Source organism: Schistocerca gregaria, unplaced genomic scaffold, assembly GCF_023897955.1.
Source record: "Schistocerca gregaria isolate iqSchGreg1 unplaced genomic scaffold, iqSchGreg1.2 ptg000672l, whole genome shotgun sequence".
NCBI lineage: Eukaryota > Metazoa > Arthropoda > Insecta > Orthoptera > Acrididae > Schistocerca > Schistocerca gregaria.
The window spans coordinates 165001-172500 of NW_026062055.1; the positions used below are offsets into that span (position 1 = coordinate 165001).

Below are 7500 nucleotides of genomic sequence, written 5' to 3' on the forward strand. Positions count from 1 at the left end.
ACTTTCCTAATAGTTCGGTCGTCTCACGGCACTGCTTAGTAAATGATGCAAGGCCACATATAGATGATTTATGCGAATGTCCCTATACGTGCTGTAAGACTGGGCACACAACGTGAATCGCACGTCAGCCAGACACTCGAACATGCACCACTCTCGGCCTGCAACGGAGACACACAATACGTAAACATCTGGAATGCGACAATGTCGAGTGCATCCTCTCTGCGACATTGCACCGTCGACACTATGATAACCAGAGCAGTAGGTCCACCTATAAAAGCACAATACCCCACTCCTCCGACAACTACCATTGCTCAGATAAACCAACACACATCCTACACAGAGGGGCACCAAATATCACCCCCCGCCCTCGTGTTATACCACATGAAAAATTGCAGAAGTGAGAGACACAGACCCGCCAGCCTCTTGCTACAAGCATCGAACCGACGTGACGTATCTGACGGTGACTCAGGCATCCGCGTACTGCCACCACTATCCACCCCCCCCCTCTCTCTCTCTTCCCCCTTTCCCACAATACCAAATTTAACCAACTTTATTGCTTAACCTAACTGTGGCTGTACCAGATTATCGCTTAACCTAACTGTGGCTGTACCAGATTATCGCTTAACCTAACTGTGGCTGTACCAGATTATCGCTTAACCTAACTGTGGCTGTACCAGATTATCGCTTAACCTAACTGTGGCTGTACCAGATCATCGCTTAACCTAACTGTGGCTGTACCAGATCATCGCTTAACCTAACTGTGGCTGTACCAGATCATCGCTTAACCTAACTGTGGCTGTACCAGATTATCGCTTAACCTAACTCAATTTGTCCCTTAACCTAACTCAAGTTGTCCCTTAACCTAACTCAAGTTGTCCCTTAACCTAACTCAAGTTGTCCCTTAACCTAACTCAAGTTGTCCCTTAACCTAACTCAAGTTGTCCCTTAACCTAACTCAAGTTGTCCCTTAACCTAACTCAAGTTGTCCCTTAACCTAACTCAAGTTGTCCCTTAACCTAACTCAAGTTGTCCCTTAACCTAACTCAAGTTGTCCCTTAACCTAACTCAAGTTGTCCCTTAACCTAACTCAAGTTGTCCCTTAACCTAACTCAAGTTGTCCCTTAACCTAACTCAAGTTGTCCCTTAACCTAACTCAAGTTGTCCCTTAACCTAACTCAAGTTGTCCCTTAACCTAACTCAAGTTGTCCCTTAACCTAACTCAAGTTGTCCCTTAACCTAACTCAAGTTGTCCCTTAACCTAACTCAAGTTGTCCCTTAACCTAACTCAAGTTGTCCCTTAACCTAACTCAAGTTGTCCCTTAACCTAACTCAAGTTGTCCCTTAACCTAACCCACGTTGTCCCTTAACCTAACCCACGTTGTCCCTTAACCTAACCCACGTTGTCCCTTAACCTAACCCACGTTGTCCCTTAACCTAACCCACGTTGTCCCTTAACCTAACCCACGTTGTCCCTTAACCTAACCCACGTTGTCCCTTAACCTAACCCACGTTGTCCCTTAACCTAACCCACGTTGTCCCTTAACCTAACCCACGTTGTCCCTTAACCTAACCCACGTTGTCCCTTAACCTAACCCACGTTGTCCCTTAACCTAACCCACGTTGTCCCTTAACCTAACCCACGTTGTCCCTTAACCTAACCCACGTTGTCCCTTAACCTAACCCACGTTGTCCCTTAACCTAACCCACGTTGTCCCTTAACCTAACCCACGTTGTCCCTTAACCTAACCCACGTTGTCCCTTTGCCTAACATAGTTCACTGCTCGGAATCTCTGGTGTCGTTGTTATCCTCATGTAGATGTCTTGCGAGTGTTGCTTACTTTCCACATATTCCCGCTATCCACTGTCAATTGTACTGCAATAGGACTATATCGGCCCCCCCCCCCCCTCTGTCCCCCTCTTTGTGTCTCTGTCCTCTCAAGCTGGTCGGTCTGGCGTGTGAGTGTTAAATGAGCCTCGCAGCTGTTCAGTTGCATTCAGATGTCGACGCCCTCAGTGTACGTCGTGGTATGGTCTGTGTCCATTGTCCGCTGATGTCGTACGCGTAACCCACACGCTGTACCGATCATCGGTAGTTACGTACAGAGTGAAGTAGTGTGATACGTGTGACTGTACGCTGGCTGTGCCCAACGGTGTCGAATCTCAATTTCCATATGTTGTGCTCGATGCTACTTGTCTCGTCTCCCAATAACAGCTAGGTTGCACTGTGGTACGCCGTAGAGGCGTGTGGGAGGAACGTACGAACGCATTGTATGTCACCCTGGGTCGCTGGGGGTGGTGGTGCGGTGAGTCAGGTCAGGTCAGGTCAGGTCAGGTCAGCGTGAGCCGTCTGATGTAGTGACGCGTGTATTCCGACTTTGTCGTATTGCCTCACACAAAGTGCTACCCTGGTGGACCGCGTTCCATATCTGGGACATGCCGCAGATGCCGGTTGACAGTGGATCGCGGAAGGGACATCGCATACTTGCGCGGGCCACCTTCCACGTGTTCTCTTCTGCACATGTCGCAGTGTGTATGTGGTCTGATGTAGCGTGTCGTGACACATGACATCCTGGCATGCAAGAATTGTTGAATTCGCAAATGTAGGTGGACATCTACGTTTACTGCCCAAGATACGCAAATGAACTGGAAATCCGTTGTTGAGCGGTTGTTCACGCTGGAGGTGAATCTGTGATGGCGACGATCGGTACAGCTATTAACCGGTTGTTTCAGCGGTACCCGCCACATCCACACACGTGACTAGGCCCATGTGGGTATGAAGCGATACGCGGCGGTGGCTTGGTGGGACTGTTCCCGGCCGGTGAAGGGGGGCCGCCCGGCGTGTTGGCCGCGCGCTGCGTGGGCGCACGCGCAACAGCCGGCTGGTGGGGGGCGCCGAGTGGCAGGAGCGCCAGCCGACGGGCCCGGCAGGCGGCGCAGCTACGCTGCGGCGCACCCTGCACGCGGCGCCTGGCGGCCAAAGTTGGTTCAGCCGAGCCCGGTGCGAAGCGCGGTGGACATCTGCAGTGTGCTGGTCTGATTGAGGACTGTGTGCGTTGAGGATGCGCCGCCGCCTGGCACTCGGCGCCGCGACGCCGTCTGCTGCTCGGTCGCCCCAGCGGTTCTCGCAGGTGGTTTGTATCGCAGTTGTGCGGACGTGTTGGCGCGTGCGCTGTGCTGGGAGAGTTCGCTTCTGCACCCAAGTGGGGCTTTGCCCTTGTGTGGCGCTGGCGTTGGAGCTGCCGGTCACCATAGGTGGCGCGTGTTGTCTCCCGCCGGCAATGCCACGACAGCACGCTCCCGGGCCTCTGTCGGCAGCGGCAAGCTCAGTTGGGAGCAAGGGTGTTCGCACTAAAACCGTCTACTCGCCTAACTCCGGGCGATTGCGCCTCTCTCGAAACCGACCAAGTACCTAGGACGGCGCTGCGCGCCGCCGGGACCTGAGAGGGTTTCGAGGTGTATCGTGCAGGGGAGCTCGGCCTCCTCCTGTTTGCAGAATAATTGAGCGGACGCTTGCGTGTTCGCGCGGGCCCCCGGGACACACTCCCGGGCGGCCGGCTGCTCAGCTCTAGTTGACGCAGCTCCCTGGTTGATCCTGCCAGTAGTCATATGCTTGTCTCAAAGATTAAGCCATGCATGTCTCAGTACAAGCCGCATTAAGGTGAAACCGCGAATGGCTCATTAAATCAGTTATGGTTCCTTAGATCGTACCCACGTTACTTGGATAACTGTGGTAATTCTAGAGCTAATACATGCAAACAGAGTCCCGACCAGAGATGGAAGGGACGCTTTTATTAGATCAAAACCAATCGGATTGGCTTGTCTGGTCCGTTTGCCTTGGTGACTCTGAATAACTTTGGGCTGATCGCACGGTCCTCGTACCGGCGACGCATCTTTCAAATGTCTGCCTTATCAACTGTCGATGGTAGGTTCTGCGCCTACCATGGTTGTAACGGGTAACGGGGAATCAGGGTTCGATTCCGGAGAGGGAGCCTGAGAAACGGCTACCACATCCAAGGAAGGCAGCAGGCGCGCAAATTACCCACTCCCGGCACGGGGAGGTAGTGACGAAAAATAACGATACGGGACTCATCCGAGGCCCCGTAATCGGAATGAGTACACTTTAAATCCTTTAACGAGTATCTATTGGAGGGCAAGTCTGGTGCCAGCAGCCGCGGTAATTCCAGCTCCAATAGCGTATATTAAAGTTGTTGCGGTTAAAAAGCTCGTAGTTGGATTTGTGTCCCACGCTGTTGGTTCACCGCCCGTCGGTGTTTAACTGGCATGTATCGTGGGACGTCCTGCCGGTGGGGCGAGCCGAAGGGGTGCTTTCGCGTCCCGAGGCGGACCCCGTTTAAATCCTACCAGGGTGCTCTTTGTTGAGTGTCTCGGTGGGCCGGCACGTTTACTTTGAACAAATTAGAGTGCTTAAAGCAGGCAAGCCCGCCTGAATACTGTGTGCATGGAATAATGGAATAGGACCTCGGTTCTATTTTGTTGGTTTTCGGAACCCGAGGTAATGATTAATAGGGACAGGCGGGGGCATTCGTATTGCGACGTTAGAGGTGAAATTCTTGGATCGTCGCAAGACGAACAGAAGCGAAAGCATTTGCCAAGTATGTTTTCATTAATCAAGAACGAAAGTTAGAGGTTCGAAGGCGATCAGATACCGCCCTAGTTCTAACCATAAACGATGCCAGCCAGCGATCCGCCGCAGTTCCTCCGATGACTCGGCGGGCAGCCTCCGGGAAACCAAAGCTTTTGGGTTCCGGGGGAAGTATGGTTGCAAAGCTGAAACTTAAAGGAATTGACGGAAGGGCACCACCAGGAGTGGAGCCTGCGGCTTAATTTGACTCAACACGGGAAACCTCACCAGGCCCGGACACCGGAAGGATTGACAGATTGATAGCTCTTTCTTGATTCGGTGGGTGGTGGTGCATGGCCGTTCTTAGTTGGTGGAGCGATTTGTCTGGTTAATTCCGATAACGAACGAGACTCTAGCCTGCTAACTAGTCGCGTGACATCCTTCGTGCTGTCAGCGATTACTTTTCTTCTTAGAGGGACAGGCGGCTTCTAGCCGCACGAGATTGAGCAATAACAGGTCTGTGATGCCCTTAGATGTTCTGGGCCGCACGCGCGCTACACTGAAGGAATCAGCGTGTCTTCCTAGGCCGAAAGGTCGGGGTAACCCGCTGAACCTCCTTCGTGCTAGGGATTGGGGCTTGCAATTGTTCCCCATGAACGAGGAATTCCCAGTAAGCGCGAGTCATAAGCTCGCGTTGATTACGTCCCTGCCCTTTGTACACACCGCCCGTCGCTACTACCGATTGAATGATTTAGTGAGGTCTTCGGACTGGTACGCGGCATCGACTCTGTCGTTGCCGATGCTACCGGAAAGATGACCAAACTTGATCATTTAGAGGAAGTAAAAGTCGTAACAAGGTTTCCGTAGGTGAACCTGCGGAAGGATCATTACCGACTAGACTGCATGTCTTTCGATGTGCGTGTCGTGTCGCGCAACACGCTACCTGTACGGCAGTGGCCGTGCGCCGCGTGCGGAACCACGCGTGCCTCTCAAAACTAGCGGAAGTGTTGTTGTTGTTGTGTGGTACGAGCGCTGAAGCTCTGGAGCGGCTGGCCTGCGGTACCTGGCGCCTGGCGCCGGTTTTGAATGACGTTCGCCCGAGTGCCTGTCCGCTCCGGTGTGGAGCCGTACGACGCCCATCGGCTGTGAGGCCGTTGGACACAAAAAAAATAGTGGAACAGGGGCCGTCAGACGCCTCAGTCCCGCAAATGCTACTGTCTTGAAAGAGACAGTGGGAGACTGAAAAGGAAAAGATCACCCAGGACGGTGGATCACTCGGCTCGTGGGTCGATGAAGAACGCAGCAAATTGCGCGTCGACATGTGAACTGCAGGACACATGAACATCGACGTTTCGAACGCACATTGCGGTCCATGGATTCCGTTCCCGGGCCACGTCTGGCTGAGGGTCGGCTACGTATACTGAAGCGCGCGGCGTTTGTCCCGCTTCGGAGACGTGGGAGTGTCGTGGTCGCCTGTGTGGCCGGCCGCGTCTCCTTAAACGTGCGATGCGCGCCCGTCGCCTGGCGGTTCGCATACCGGTACTTTCTCGGTAGCGTGCACAGCCGGCTGGCGGTGTGGCGTGCGACACCTCGTACAACGACCTCAGAGCAGGCGAGACTACCCGCTGAATTTAAGCATATTACTAAGCGGAGGAAAAGAAACTAACAAGGATTCCCCCAGTAGCGGCGAGCGAACAGGGAAGAGTCCAGCACCGAACCCCGCAGGCTGCCGCCTGTCGTGGCATGTGGTGTTTGGGAGGGTCCACTACCCCGACGCCTCGCGCCGAGCCCAAGTCCAACTTGAATGAGGCCACGGCCCGTAGAGGGTGCCAGGCCCGTAGCGGCCGGTGCGAGCGTCGGCGGGACCTCTCCTTCGAGTCGGGTTGCTTGAGAGTGCAGCTCCAAGTGGGTGGTAAACTCCATCTGAGACTAAATATGACCACGAGACCGATAGCGAACAAGTACCGTGAGGGAAAGTTGAAAAGAACTTTGAAGAGAGAGTTCAAAAGTACGTGAAACCGTTCTGGGGTAAACGTGAGAAGTCCGAAAGGTCGAACGGGTGAGATTCACGCCCATCCGGCCACTGGCCCCCGCCCTCGGCAGATGGGGCCGGCCGCCCGCGCGGAGCAATCCGCGGCGGGGTCGTGTCCGGTTGCCTTTCCACTCGCCGCGGGGTGGGGCCGTTCCGGTGTGCGGTGGGCCGCACTTCTCCCCTAGTAGGACGTCGCGACCCGCTGGGTGCCGGCCTACGGCCCGGGTGCGCAGCCTGTCCTTCCGCGGGCCTCGGTTCGCGTCTGTTGGGCAGAGCCCCGGTGTCCTGGCTGGCTGCTCGGCGGTATATCTGGAGGAGTCGATTCGCCCCTTTGGGCGCTCGGGCTCCCGGCAAGCGCGCGCGGTTCTTCCCGGATGACGGACCTACCTGGCCCGGCCCCGGACCCGCGCCGCTGTTGGCTCGGGATGCTCTCGGGCGGAATAATCGCTCCCGTCAGCGGCGCTTCAGCTTTGGACAATTTCACGACCCGTCTTGAAACACGGACCAAGGAGTCTAACATGTGCGCGAGTCATTGGGCTGTACGAAACCTAAAGGCGTAATGAAAGTGAAGGTCTCGCCTTGCGCGGGCCGAGGGAGGATGGGGCTTCCCCGCCCTTCACGGGGCGGCGGCCTCCGCACTCCCGGGGCGTCTCGTCCTCATTGCGAGGTGAGGCGCACCTAGAGCGTACACGTTGGGACCCGAAAGATGGTGAACTATGCCTGGCCAGGACGAAGTCAGGGGAAACCCTGATGGAGGTCCGTAGCGATTCTGACGTGCAAATCGATCGTCGGAGCTGGGTATAGGGGCGAAAGACTAATCGAACCATCTAGTAGCTGGTTCCCTCCGAAGTTTCCCTCAGGATAGCTGGTGCTCGTACGAGTCTCA

The 7500-nt window shown here is 54.9% G+C and overlaps 3 non-coding genes across 3 annotated transcripts in view; all 3 read left to right on the forward strand.

Annotated features, from left to right (window-relative positions):
• Positions 1–3579: 3579 nt before the first annotated feature.
• On the forward strand, positions 3580–5472 carry LOC126318566 (small subunit ribosomal RNA). The gene has a single exon (XR_007557382.1). It is a non-coding gene; the product is annotated as a small subunit ribosomal RNA (ribosomal RNA).
• Positions 5473–5837: 365 nt separating this feature from the next.
• LOC126318554 (5.8S ribosomal RNA) lies at positions 5838–5992 on the forward strand. The gene has a single exon (XR_007557371.1). It is a non-coding gene; the product is annotated as a 5.8S ribosomal RNA (ribosomal RNA).
• Positions 5993–6180: 188 nt separating this feature from the next.
• LOC126318583 (large subunit ribosomal RNA) overlaps positions 6181–7500 on the forward strand; it is a 4222-nt gene continuing 2902 nt past the window's right edge. Inside the window, exon 1 of the ribosomal RNA XR_007557397.1 lies at positions 6181–7500. This exon is cut by the window's right edge and continues 2902 nt beyond it. This is a non-coding gene — a ribosomal RNA (large subunit ribosomal RNA).